Genomic DNA, 12,635 nt, shown 5'->3' on the forward strand with positions numbered 1-12,635 from the left:
TCGGCATTCCTGTTACTCCTTCCAAAGTGAATCACCTCACACTTTTCAGCATTAAACTCCATTTGCCACCTCTCAGCCCAGCTTTGCAGCTAATCTATGTCATTCTGTAACCTACAACATCCTTCGTCACTTTTCACAACTCTACCGACCTCAATGTTATCTGCAAGTTTACTAACTCATCCTTCTATGCCTTCATCCAGGTTATTTATAAAAATGATGAACAACAGTGACCCAGTGCCTCACAGCGCCAGAGACCCGGGTTCAATTCCCGCCTCAGGCGACTGACTGTGTGGAGTTTGCACGTTCTCCCCGTGTCTGTGTGGGTTTCCTCCGGGTGCTCCGGTTTCCTCCCACAGTCCAAAGATGTGCAGGTCAGGTGAATTGGCCATGCTAAATTGCCCGCAGTGTTAGGTAAGGGGTAAATGTAGGGGTATGGGTGGGTTGCGCTTCGGCGGGACGGTGTGGACTTGTTGGGCCGAAGGGCCTGTTTCCACACTGTAAGTAATCTAATCTAATCTAAAACAGATACTTGCGGTACTCCGCTAGTAACTGGGATGAATATTTCCCATCAACCACCAACCTGTCGTCTTTCAACCAATTTCTGATCCAAACCGCTAAATCACCCTCAATACTATGCCTTTGTATTTTGTGCAATAGCCTATTGTGGGGAACCTCATCACACTCCTTACTGAAATCCATATACACCACATCAACTGCTTTACCCTCATCCACCTGTTTGATCACCATCTCAAAAACCTCAATAAGGGTTGTGAGGCATGACCTATCCTTCACAAAACCATGTTGACTATCCCTAACCAACTTATTCCTTTCCAGATTAAAAATCCTATCTCGTACAATCCTTTCTAATACTTTACCCACAACCGCAATAAGGCTCCCAGGTCTGTAATTTCCAAGGTTGTCTCTACTCCCCTTCTTGAACAAGGGAACAATATTTGCTATCCTCCAGTCTTCTGCCACTGTTCCTGTTGACAAGGACGACATAAAAAAATCAAAGCCAAAGGCTCTGCAATCTCCTCCCTGGCTTCCCAGAGAATCCTAGGATAAAACCCATCCAGCCCAAGGGACCTACATATTTTTATACTTTTCAGAATTGCTAACACCTCCTCCTTATAGTCGCCAATCCCATCTAGTCCATTAGTCTATATCTCAGTATTCTCCTCAACCACATTGGCTTTTTGTCGTGTGAATACTGACGAAAAGTATTCATTTAACACTTTTCCTATCTCCTCTGACTCCATGCGCAACTTTTCACTACTGTCCTCGATTGGCCCTAATCTTACTCTAGTCATTCTTTTATTCCTGATATACCTATGGAAATCCTTAGGGTTTCCCTTGACCCTATCCACCAACGACTTCTCATGTGCCCTCCTGGCTCATCTTATCTCTCTGTTTAGGTCTTTCCTGGCTAACTTGTAACTTTCGAGCGCCTTAACTGAGCCATCATCCTAACATAAGCCGCCTTCTTCCTCTTGGCAAGAGATTGAACTTCCTTAGTAAACCACGGCTCTCGTGCTCGACAACTTCCTCCCTGCCTGACCGGTACATACTTATCAAGAACCATAGTAGCTGGTCCTTGAATAAGCTCCACATTTCAACTTTGCCCATCCCCTGCAGTTTCCTTCGCCATCCTATGTATCCTAAATCTTGCCTAATCACATTGTAATTGCCTTTCCCCCAGCTATAACTTTTGCCCTGTGGTATTTACCTATCCCTTTCCATCACTAAAGTAAACATAACCGAATTGTGGTCACTATCACCAAAGTGCTCGCCTATGTCAAAATCTAACACCTGGCCGGGTTCATTACCCAGTACCAAATCTAATGTGGCCTCGCCCCTTGTTGGCCTGTCCACACACTGTGTCAGGAAACCCTCCCGCACACATTGACAAAAACTGACCCATCTAAAGTATTTGACCTATAGTATTCTGAGCCAATATTTGGAAAGTTAAAGTTCCCCATAACAACTATCCTGTCACTCTCTTCCTGTCGAGGATCATCTTTGCTATCCTATCCTTTATATCTCTGGAACTATTTAGAGGCCTATAGAAAACTCCCAACAGGAGTTTCCTTTCCTGTTTCTATTCTCAGCCCATACTACCTCAGTAGACGAGTCCTTAAATATCCTTTCTGCAACTGTAATGTTGCCCTTGACTAACAGTGCCACACCACCTCCTCTTTTACCATTTTCTTCTTACTGAAACATCTAAATCCTGGAACCTGCAATAACCATTCCTGTCCCTGGATGTAGGTTTGCTTGCTGAGATGGAAGGATCATTTTCAGACATTTCGTCACCATACATCTTCAGTGAGCCTCTGGATGAAGCACTGGTGGTGTAGCCCGCTTTCTATTTATATGTTTGGGTTTCCTTAGGTTGGTGATGTTATTTCCTGTTCTTTTTCTCAGGGGTAGTAAATGGGATCCAAATTAATGTGTTTGTTGATAGAGTTCTGGTTGGAATGCCATACTTCTAGGAATTCTCATGCGTGTCTCTGTTTTTCCGAGATATCTTTGATGTAGGGGAGAGTGGCTAGGGTTCCTGGACACGTTTTGTCGGCTTGTTTGGGTTTGTTGCTGAGAAATCGGCAGACTGTGTTCATTGGGTACCCATTCTTTTTGAATACACTTTATAGGTGATTTTCCTCCGCTCCTCATAGTTCCTCTGTGCTGCAGTATGTGATGGCTCATTGAAATAATGTTCTCATACAGCTTCATTTGTGGATGTTGGAATAATTGCTCAATTTCCCACCCCCTGAGAAAAAGAACAAGAAATGATATCACCATGGGAAATGATGTCACCACGGGAAATGACATCACCAACACAAGGAAACCCACACATATAAATAGAAAGTGGGCTACACCACTTCATCCGGAGGCTCACTGAAGATATTACTTAGTTTCGTGACGAAATGTCTGAAAACAAATCTTCCAGCTCAGTGAGCAAACCTACATCCAGAACCTCAACCTGTGCTGCAAATCTTCTCAAAACTCGCTAATTCCTGTCCCTGCTCTACCCATGTCTCTGAAATTGCCACAACATCGAAATCCCAGGTACCAACCCATGCTGCAAGTTTACCCATCTTTTTCCGGATGATCCTGGCATTGCCGTAGACACACTTCAAACCAACGTTTTGCTTGTCGGTACCTTCTTGTGATCATGAAATCTTAGTTCTGACTTTACTACTCTCAACCTCCCATATACTTGAACTACAATTTCAGTTCCCATCCCAGTTCATGTAGAGAGAGTTCACTGCTTTGCCTTCATAAGTCTTCTTTGTTATTTCTTCAAAAAACTCAATCAAGTTAGTGAGACAATTTCCCACGCACAAAGCCATGTTGACAACCCCTAGTCAGTCTTTGCCTTTCCAAATACATGTATGTCCTGTCTGTCAGACTCCCTTCCAACAACTTACCCACCACTGACATCAGGCTCATTGGTCTATAGTTGCCTGGCTTTTCCTTACCACCTTTCTTAAACAGTGGCTCCATGTTAGCCAACCTCCAGTCTTTCGTTTTATTATGGTAGGATGCATCCCACCAGGTCCAGAGGATGTATCAGTCTATCCCTATTACCTTCCCGAGCACTTTTTCTGTAGACATTGTTTGTTTGCTTGTTTGTTTTTGTATTTATTTCCTTTCCTTCTTTTGCCTTGATTATTTTAACTTTTTGGAATGCTTTAATCCACAATCTTCTCATAGAACCTCGTATGCCAGTGGCAATCAGAAATCAATTAATCTCTACCTGAGATATACTTTAAAGCTGAGGTTCCACAGCCCTCTGATTGTGAATTTTGGAATCCTGTATCATCTGAGTGAACCAAAAATCTCTTCATCTTGGACCTAAGTTGTGACCCCCTTATTTTGACTTGTGTCCCTGATTCGATACTCCTCAACCAGAGGAAACAACTTAGCTGCATTTACCTTATCTATCCTTTTAAGTATTTTGTAGGTTTCATTTAGATTACCTCTGTCTTTGAGAATACAGGCCCAGTTTGCACTTTTCTTCACAAGATTGTCCTGCCATTCCAGGAACAGCCTAATAATCCTTCTTTGCACTTTCTCAATGATAAATCATATTTTTCCTGCAATAAGGAGACCCAAACTGAACAGTACGCCAGATACAAGGAGAAAGTGAAGACTGCAGATTCTGGAGATCAGAATTGAGAGTGTGGTACTGGAAAAGCACAGCAGGTCAGGCAGCATCCGAGGAGCAGGAGAATTGACGTTTTGGGCATAAGCCCTTCATCAATACATTCCTGATACAATCTAACCAAGCTTCTGTACAATTAAAGCAATATTTCATTACCTATGTACTGAAATCCTCTTGTGGTAAAGCCTTCCTAATAGATTGCTGCACATGCACGTTTGCCTTCAATGATATATCAACAATGATATCCAGGTCTCTTTGTGCTTCTACATTTTTCAACATCTTACTATTTAAGAAATACTCTGCGCATCTGTTTCTGCTACCAAGGTAGATAACCTTGTTTTCCACCTAATATTCCATCTGCATGCTTTTGTCTGGCCCCCTAAGTCTGTCCAAATTGTGAAGCCTCTTTACATCTTCCATACCACACATTTCCATTTAGCTTTATATCATCTACAAATTGGGAAATATTGTGTTTAATCTGCAACTCCAAATCATTAATTTACATTGTGAATTGCTGGTGGGGAGGGCAAGTACTGATTTTTGCAATACCCAATAGTCACAGCCTGCCTCCGTGAGAGTAGAAAATAGGGACAGGAGTAGGCTATTCAATACTTGGATTTTGCTCTACCATTCAGTATGATCATGGCTGATCATTCAACTTTGCACTTTGTAACTACTTTCATTAATCTTCTCATTGTAATCGAAGGCATTCATTGCCTCCCATGGGATCGAAGTATACTCTGTCTTTTGGGATTCCTTAATCAATTTTGTTTGTAACATCTTCAAAAAGCTTCAAGTTAATCCAACACTATTTCCAATTTGGAAATGCATACTGACAGTGCCAAATTAGATCATTACCAGCAGGTGTCTATTTATCCAGTTCTTTATAATTATAGTAGTTTCCTTATGACTGATTTAATAATAACGGCTTTCCTACCTTCTGTTTCGGTTCCTTCTTATGTAGTGGGATGACATTAGCTATATTCTAATACACAGGAATCTCTCCAGAATCTTAGTGTTTAGAGCATAATCATAGTGTCGACTATCTCTTGCACCACCACCTTCAACATTGGGTTCCAGGGATTTATCAACTTTCATTGTGATTAAAAAAAATTCTGGTTAATCCAAGATGGAGGACAGGAAAAAAAGTTGTGGCTGTAAGAGAAGCTGCTTTTTTGAGATATTTTCAGTGTTGGAGCTGATTTCCTTGAATTCTAGGAGCAGTAATTACTTTTATATAAGCTGTTGCATTGTTTTGGACGTTTGGGAGAAAAATATCAAAACAGTGATACTTTAAAAAGGAGGAAGCCAGACAAAAGGCAGTGACCACATGGGCAGTGATTCAAATGGAGAAAGAAACTTAGGCTGCTGTCCGAGCCTGCAGTAACCTGCGCAGCTGTTGTCTGTTTTCAAGTATCTCTGGACATTAGCATTCGCTCTGCCAGAGGAAGTGGTGGAAGCTGGTGCAATTACACATATGAAGAACACCTGGATGGGTATATGAATAGGAAGAGTTTATTGGGATGTGGACAAAATGCTGGCAAATGGGACTAGATTTATTTAAGATATCTGGTCAGCATAGACAAGTTGGACCGAAGAATCTATTACCTTCTCAAGCACTTTTTTCTCTAGAGATTGTATTTGTTTGTTTTCTTTTGTATTTCTTTCCTTTCCTCCTTTTGCCTTGATAATTTTGACTTTTTGGAATGCCTTTATCCACACTCTTCTCGTAGAACTCCATGTGCCAGTGGCAATCAGAAATTTATTGATCTCTACCTTAGGTATACTTAAAAGGTGAGATTCCACAGCCTTCTGATAGAGAAATCACAGCCTTCTGATAGAGAATTCAAAAATGTGGTCATTGCCATAGAGTCAGCTTGGTTTCACCAATGTAACATGCCTTGGGGCATCCTTGCCTGCAGCCGATGAGACTGACAACGTTGGCCAAGTCACGAGTACCTGTTGTGCACATGGTGGGTGCTGTCCCCACGTGTAATAGTAGTGTCCATGTTGGCACTCTGATAGGTCTTGCAGTGGTTGCCATGACAACGTTGTATGATATTGTCGTTGATGTCCTGAAGGCTGGGTAGTTTGCTGAGAACAATGATCTGTTTAAGGTTTGGCAGTTGTTTAAAGGCGAGAAGTGGAGGCGTAGGGAAGATCTTGGCGAGATGCTCATCCTCATCGATAATGTGTTGCATGCTGCAAAGAACATGCTGTAATTTCTCTGCTCCGGGGAACTACTGGACAGCAAAGTGTCCGTTATTAGTTGTATGGTTTACTAGTGAGGCCCCACCTAGAGTACAGTATGCAGTTTTGTTCTCCTTACTTGACAAAGAATGTATCAGCACGAGAGGGTTCACTGGGTTGATTTCAGAGTTCAGGGGGTTGGCTTATGAGAAGAGACTAAGTAGACTGGGATTGTATTCATTGGAATTTAGAAGAATGATGGGGGATCTAATAGAAACATATAAAATTATGAAGGGACTAGATAAGATAGAAGTAGAGAGGATGTTTCCACCGGCAGGTTAAACGAGGACAAGAGGGCAAAGCCTCAAAATTAGGGGATGCAGATTTAGGACTGAATTGAGAAGGAAAATCTTCATCAAGAGGGTTGTGAATCTGTTGTTTTCCTTGCCCAGTGAAGTAGGTAAGGCTTCCTTAGTAAATGTTTTTAAAGCTAAGACAGATAATTGTTTTGAACAGTAAAGGAATTAAGCGGTATTGTGAGAAGGCAGGTAAATGCAGCTGAGGCCACGAAAAGATCAGCCATAATCTTTTTGAATAGTGGAGCGGACTTATTTCTTATGTTCTTATGTATCTTGTGTCAGTCTCCTGAGGAGGTCATTATGGTTTCTCGCTGCAGCACGTTGAAAATGGCAGTCGATGAGTTGAGCATCGTATCCCATTCTAAAGAGGGGTCCTTCAGGACCTTTAGGTGTCTGTCGCGTTTCTCCTCATATAAACAGATCCCATGCGTACGGCTTGTCCATTGGGGATGGTTGTTTTAAAGTGTGGAAACTAGAGAAGTGCACCATCGTGAGATTATTGGTGGGTATGCGGTAGAATGAGATATTGAGATATCCTTTCTTGATGGAGATGCATGTGTCCAAGAATGAGACTGATTCTAAAGGGTAGTTCATGGTAAGTCTGATGGTTGGATGAAAGTTGTGGAAATCACTGTGAATTTGTTTCAGTGACTCTTCGCCATGGGTGCAGAGGAAGAAAATGTCATCTGGTGTATAGTATTGGTCGGAGGTCCTGTGCAGCAAAGAAGTCTTGTTTGAACTTGTGCATGAAAATGTTGGGATATTGAGGTGCAAATTTGATCCCCGTGGCTGTCCTGTGTGGCTGGATAAAGAACTGGTTGTCGAATGTGAAGGCCTTGTGGTTGAGGATGAAATGGATGAGTTGTGGGATGGTGCCTGGAGACTGACAGTTGTTGGTGTTGAGTACTGAGGCTGTTGCAGCGATGGTATCATTGTGGGGGATGCTGATGTAGAGCGCCGATATGTCCATTGTGATGAGGAATGTTCCTGGTTCACCTGGTCTGTGGGTGCTGAGTTTCTGTAGGAAATCTATAGTGTCACAACAGAAGCTGGAGGTCCCCTGTACACTTGGTTTCAAGATGCACTCAACATAGCCAGAGACGTTCTCACACAGGGTCCCATTGTCTATTACGAAGGGACATCCTGGTGTGAATTATCTTTGTGTATCTTTGGAAGGCAGTAGAAGTCCCCTACACAAGAATTACTCAGGTTGGGTGTGCCTAGGATACTCTGAAGGACTGGATCAAAAGTCTTGATCAATGCGTTTAGTTCACAGGAAAAATGTGTTTAGTTCACAGGAAAAAAGACAGGAAAAATTTCTGGCTGTAACAGCTGCTCCTTTTTTGAGGTATTTTAGGTGCTGGAGGTGATTTCCTTGAATTCCAGGAGCAGCAATTACTGTTTTATATGCTGTTGCATTGTTTTGGAACTTTGGGAAAAAAAGTCAAAACAACAGCAGTTTTAAAAGGGAGAAGCACAGACAAAGGAAGCACTTGGTGAGGTCAGTGTAGGAGAGAGAGAAAGAAACTGGCACAGCAGTGAACCTGCACAGTTACTGCTTTTGCTGTTTGAATTCATGTATCGCTGGACATTGGAGTGCGTCTGGGAAAATTAACAAACAGTGAAATTCACAACTGATCTTGGAGGAACTGTTTGGGTGAAGTTCACAGCACAGAATCAGATAAATTAATTGTTTTAAGTGGCCTGAAGAAAGTCTGCAATAGAAAGTAGAGTGGGTTTTTTCTTGATTATATGTTTTTTGAGAAATGTCTCTTGATTAAACTTAAAATATAAGCCGTAACTATTAATCTAACCTGGGGCAGTGTTTTGTAGAGGAATAAGAAGGTGGTATTTTCTGGTCTGTAGATTGTGAAGGAACAAAAATGGCCTTTAGTAGAGCAATATATGTTTCTTGTCAGATGTGGGAGTTTAGGGTTACTGCGGATTATATCTGCAATAATTGCTGTCAGTTGCAAATCTTATCAGATCGAATGGATTGGTTGGAGAGACAGTTAGAAGCAATGAGGAATTTGCAACAGCAACAGTATGTGATGGATGGCAGTTATAGGAAGGGGGGAAAAGTCTCAGATATGGTCACATAGATGAGTTATCTCCAGGAAAGATGAGAGAGGTAGGCATCTAGTGCAGGTGTGTTCTGTGGCTATACCCATTTCAAACAAGTATGCTGTTTTGGAAAATGTAGGGGGTGATGGATTCTCAGGGGAACGTAGCACGAACAGCCAAGGTTCTGGTATTGAGACTGGCTCTAATGCAACGAGGGGTACGTCGGCTTCCAGGAGATCAATAGTCATAGAGATGTACAGCATGGAAACAGACCCTTTGGTCCAACCCGTCCATGCCGACCAGATATCCCAACCCAATCTAGTCCCACCTGCCAGCACCCGGCCCATATCCCTCCATACCCTTCCTATTCATATACCCATCCAAATGCCTCTTAAATGTTGCAATTGTACCAGCCTCCACCACTTCCTCTGGCAGCTCATTCAATACACGTACCACCCTCTGCGTGAAAAGGTTGCCCCTTAGGTCTCTCTTATATCTTTCCCCTCTCACCCTAAACCTATGCCCTCTAGTTCTGGACTCCCTGACCCCAGGGAAAAGACTTTGCCTATTTACCCTATCCATGTCCCTCATAATTTTGTAAACCTCCATAAGGTCACCCCTTAGCCTCCGACGTTCCAGGGAAAACAGCCCCAGCCTGTTCAGCCTCTCCCGATAGCTCAAATCCTCCAACCCTGGCAACATCGTAATAAATCTTTTCTGAACCCTTTACATAGGAATTAAGAGTGGGAATAGGCAATTCAACCCTTTGAGCCTGCTCCGTCATTTAACATGACCATGGCTGATCTTATCACGGTCTCAACTCCACTTTCCTGCCTGCTTCCTGCTTTTTCCTCAAGCCCTTTATCCTGCTTTTCATCAGAAACCTATCTCTCTCTTTCTTGAATCTGTTGATTTGGTTCTTCCTGCACTGTAATCTGGGGCAGTGAATTCCACAGATTCACAACCCTCACACCTCCTGTTCAAGACAGTCCCGCAAGGGGGAATATGTATTTCACGTTCACCTTATAATCCTCTTTAACATTTGATATACCTCAATCAGATTCCACCCTCGTTCTTCTGAACTTCAGTGGGTATAAGCCCAAGCTATTCAACTGCTCCTTGTATGACCGCCCTTATATTCCTGGAATCATCTTCTGAACTGTCTTCAGTGTCACCACGTCCTTCCTCAAGTTAGGAAGCTTGAACTAGATACCATATTCCAGATATGGTCTTGCCAACAACTTATATAATTGTAACAATACTTTTTTACTGTTTTGCAATAAATGCCAGGATTTTATTTGCCTTTCTTATTATTTGCTGCACCTGCATACCCACTTTCAGCATATCGTATACAAGGACACCCAGATCCCTCGGCACTGATGCACTTTGAATGTGCTTTCCATTTAAATAATAATTTGCCTTTTTGTTTTTCCAGCCAAACTGGACATCCTCACACTTATCCACATTAATCTCCATCTGGCAGACTATGTCCCATTGTCCTAGCCTATCAATATCCATCTGTAAACTTTTAATCTCCTCATCACAGCCTGCTTTCTCACCTATTTTAGTATTATCCACAAACTTTGCTAGGTTACAGTCTGTCTCAGCTTGCAGATCATTTATATAGTTCGTAAACAGTTGAGATCTGAGAACAGAACTCAGCACACTCTACTAGTCACAGTTTGCCATCCAAAAGGAGGACCCATTTATCCCAACCCTCTGTTTTCTATCAAACAGCCAATTCTCTATCCAAACCAATATTCTTCCCTTAGCCCACTGGGATCTATCCTTCTGGATCAATATTTTATGTGGTACGTTGCAAAATGCCTTCTGGACGCAGAGATATATGATATCTACTGGATCCCCATTATTTATTTTATTGGTTACATCCTCAAAGAACTGCAGCAAATTTGTTAAGCACAACTTGCCTTTCATGAAACTGTGCTGACACTGGTGATTTGATGTTTTTTGCCTCAGTGTTCAGTTATCTCCTCCTTTATTTTTGATTGCAGTGGTCAAGCTAACTGGTGCTGAAATTGTGTTGCTGGAAAAGCGCAGCAGGTCAGGCAGCATCCAAGGAGCAGGAGAATCGACGTTTTGGGCATGAGCCCTTCTTCATTCCTGAAGAAGGGCTCATGCCCGAAACGTCAATTCTCCTGCTCCTTGGATGCTGCCTGACCTGCTGCGCTTTTCCAGCAACACATTTTCAGCTCTGATCTCCAGCATCTGCAGTCCTCACTTTCTCCTCAAGCTAACTGGTCTTTAGTTTCCCACTTTTTTGCCTATCTCCTTCTTTGAATAAGGGTGTCATATTAGCATGTTTCCAATTTGCTGGTACCTTTCCAGAACCCAGGGAACTGTTAAAAATTATAACTAATATATCCACTTTCTTTGCTGCTATTTCCTTTAGTACCCTGGGGTGCAGGCCATCAGGCCCCAGAGACTTATCTGCCTTTAATCCCATTAGTTTATTTAATAACTTCTCCCGAGTTATATGAATTTTACCAAGCTCCTCTGTAGTGAATGCAATTTTTGGGAAGAAATTACCTTCCACAGTGAATACAAAGACACAATATTAGTTTAGTGCCTCTGCTATTTGAGTTTCCTGATTTCATTCTCTAAAAGGCCAACATTTACTGTTGTCTGCTAGTTTACTTTTGTAGTTAATCATAGCTCTTTTTGATTTTGTTTTCAGTAACTCTTTGATGTTTAAAATTCTCTCAATTCTCCAGAGTGTCACTAACTTATGCAATATATGTCCTAGTTTTTGCCTTTGTTATCCTTTGTTATGTGATGAATTTTCACATTTTAACATTTCCTCTTCCTTTGAGAAATGTACTTTAATTAGGAGGTATTTTGTATTTCCCTAACCATTGGCTACTGTTCTTCAACTGTCTTGCCCTTTCATATTTTTGCCCAATCCACTTTGGCCAACTCCTTCTTCAGGCCTGTATACTTACCTTTGCTTAACACTAAAGCTCTCTGCATGCATCTTATATTTGTCAGGATGTTGATTGTGAGAGATTCAGCAATGGTAATTATATTGAAATGTCAACTAGTAATGGGTATATTCCCTTTGTTGGAGATAGTCGTTGCCTGGCACTTAACGTAATGCAAATGTTACTTGATACTTTCCACCTCAAACCTAGATATTTTCAGACTTTGCTGCATAAGGACTGGAGCTGCTTTAACATTTGATCAGCCACAAATGGTACTGAACATTTTGTAGTTACTAGTGAACATCTGACCTCTGACCTCATGGTGGATGGAAGGTCGTTGATGAAGCAGATGAAGGTGCTTGGATTGAGGGCTCAGCCCAGAGGAACATATTCTTTCGTGATGTTGTGGAGCTGAATTGATTGACCTGTAGCAATCATAACAGTCCTTTGTGCTTAGTATGACTCCAAATAGTGGGAGGTTCTCCCCCAATTTCAACTGAGTCGAGTTTAAATGCAGGCTGCTTGATGCAATGCTTGGAAAATGTAAGAATGTAACTTTCATTTGTGTAGCCATGGTAGATAACAAACTGAGTATCAGTGAGCAGGTTATTCCTTTAATAAGAATAACTGCTGCTTGATAGCACTATCAGCAACCTCTTATCAGTCTGATGAACAGTAGATCGATGAAGCTTTTGGTCAGGTTGAATTTGTACTGCTTTTTGTGCACAGGATGGGTATAAATGCGAGTGCAAACTGGCAGATGGTTCAAATCACCCCAAGGTGGAGTTCTAAAAAAAGACAGATTTAAGATTCGTACAAGCGACACTGTGTGAATAGCTGGAGAAGTAATGAATGAAGCAGATAGAATTTGAACCATGTAATCTGTTGAAGCAAAGCATGCTTCAGGACTATGAG

General features: G+C 41.9%; 1 protein-coding gene across 2 annotated transcripts in view; it reads left to right on the forward strand.

Annotated features, from left to right (window-relative positions):
- Positions 1 to 12,635, forward strand: part of LOC122550577 (neutral amino acid uniporter 4-like) — a 206,183-nt gene that overhangs the window by 85,328 nt on the left and 108,220 nt on the right. The window lies entirely within an intron of this gene.

Source organism: Chiloscyllium plagiosum, unplaced genomic scaffold (genome assembly GCF_037043375.1).
Source record: "Chiloscyllium plagiosum isolate Xiang-an unplaced genomic scaffold, Cpla_swu_hap1 HiC_scaffold_6, whole genome shotgun sequence".
Lineage (NCBI taxonomy): Eukaryota > Metazoa > Chordata > Chondrichthyes > Orectolobiformes > Hemiscylliidae > Chiloscyllium > Chiloscyllium plagiosum.